The sequence below is a fragment of the Rutidosis leptorrhynchoides genome, chromosome 3 (genome assembly GCF_046630445.1).
Source record: "Rutidosis leptorrhynchoides isolate AG116_Rl617_1_P2 chromosome 3, CSIRO_AGI_Rlap_v1, whole genome shotgun sequence".
Lineage (NCBI taxonomy): Eukaryota > Viridiplantae > Streptophyta > Magnoliopsida > Asterales > Asteraceae > Rutidosis > Rutidosis leptorrhynchoides.
The window spans coordinates 598,992,189-598,994,478 of record NC_092335.1 but is presented as its reverse complement, the minus strand read 5'-3'; positions in this window follow the sequence as shown (position 1 = coordinate 598,994,478).

Below are 2,290 nucleotides of genomic sequence, written 5' to 3'. Positions count from 1 at the left end.
TGGTGCCAACCCCTGACTGGCCAATACCTTGCGCTAATAGTACCCACTCTGACCCGCCCCATATTCGTTCCCTTCCCCCACCCACTCCAACAAAACCCTAAAAAAAAAAAAAGGAAATCCTACCACTCCTTCAATCTCTTTACCTAAAAAAAAAAAGTTCCTACCACTCCTCCTTCAATATGCTCTCTACAATTCCTAGGGATCCCACCAAATCCATAACGTTTTTCCATATTCTCTGCAATTGTTAGCGAAAAAAAGGAAGAAAGATGGAGAAGAATAATAACTTATTCAGACACGGATCTGATAATCTCAATCAACGACCATCTTCGCCTCCTTTAATTTGTTGCAAAAGGTTAGTCCAGAAATTGTTTGTTGTTGGTCTATATTTCTTCATATTTAATTTGAAACTCGCTTTAATTTGTAAGTGTTGGTTGTTCTTAAAATGGAGCAATCATTATCATTATATTCTTAATAATTAAGGGTAAAACTTTGAGGTTTTGAGAGTTACAGCCAAGGGTGATTATATAATGGTTTTACCCGATTACCCAATCAATCTAAATTTTTTTTTTTTTTTTTTGTGATTAAGTTTGATTTGGTTTATTTGGATGTTATTTCTGTTTATTCTGCAAATGCAATATGCGTTCTGACTTCAAAAACATACATATAGTTATTATATTTTCACATTTACTTAAAACGCATGATGTTGATTAATTGAAATGTCATTATATTAATAGACGTTTGTTTGGTAGTGGCACTAATTAGGGATCTTGACATTCTAATTAAGATCCTCCATTTGTTCGAGAATGCTAATGTTAAATGTAGCGTTTAATGTTAAGTTTAAGCTTATTATTATATTTACGTTTCTAAACTCGGTTGATATAATTACAAAATTTAAGTTTTCCTTTTTGATATTGTCATATTGTATATTCTTATTTAAATTTAGTTATAAATATGAGTTGAGTTAAATGTGGTAAGCTTAGACATCTACGGTCAAGTTATTTGGTTACTTCTCGATGTGTTTTTATTAGCTTCCAATGTGTTTTAGACTTCTATTTGCTTATTTTTGCTTCTTAGAAACCTTATTTGATTATTTATAGATTGATTCGTATGTAGTACTATGTTCGCTTGGGTATGATTATACTTATTTGGTTGTTTTCGGTGTGCTTCAGTTTATTTTGGTGTTCATTAGAATCACTGAAAATTTAAAAAAATAATGTTGCTTTGCATAAGTATAGATCTTAACCAGCTTGAAAACGTTTAGTTGAATTATTTTTTTTTTTAATTTTGTTTTAATTCCATATGCCGAATCCCTGTTTGTTTTCCTCTATGATGTCAACAGTTTACATTTAACATGGACGTTGAGTTCTTTTTCTTTAGTAAGTATACTACTCCAACATGGACATTGAGTTCTTTTTCTTTAGTAAGTATACTACTCCGTAGAAGATAACACAAGGAGTACATTACAACTTCAGACAATATCATACCTAAAACCAGTAATAACAAATATGAGCTTTATTTTAGGATGTTTAGGCAATGGAGCTCCGTTTTTAACTTTCTTTTGACTTTATTTATGATTATTATATGCACTTGAGATGTCATTCAATTTGTTTTTTATAATTTGGTATATTGTTTAATGAAATGATTTGGAATGGTATTATAAGGTGCCCCTTTGTACAGAGGTTCGAACTGTCGCTGCTGAAGATATGCAGACGATTTTTGATTGAAAATATTTTTTCGCCATTCTTCTGGACATCATCAGAATAGTTGGCACGATATCATCTATTTCTTATGCCTCTATCTATTTAATTGTTGTTGAAAAGAAATACACCATCAATTTGTACATAAGATTTAATTCATACTTGCTTCTATTATATTTCAGTTTCATTTTTGGTTTCGTTTGTTTGTGTTTATTTTATTAATTGCTATTAAACACCACAAGGAGTGCGAGGGGCAATCCTAAACGATATTTTATTGAGCTAAATCCATCTCTCATCTATGGATAATGAATCGGAGCAACCGCTCTATTTTATTTTGCGTAACGGTATTAAGGTTACTGACGTAGGCATTGAGGTTACATCTGTTGAGAGGAAACCCCGAGATATTGCACCTAAGGAAAAGGCCACAAATCAATTCGGTTTAAATCGGAATGTAAGATAAATCTATATTAATATCAGAGAGCCATACAAAATTTCATCTTATACAATTATTAACTGTATCTAACAAAGTTTAAATATAAGATTTCACACCATACTAAATAAACCTCATAGATCACATTTCAATCACAAAACAC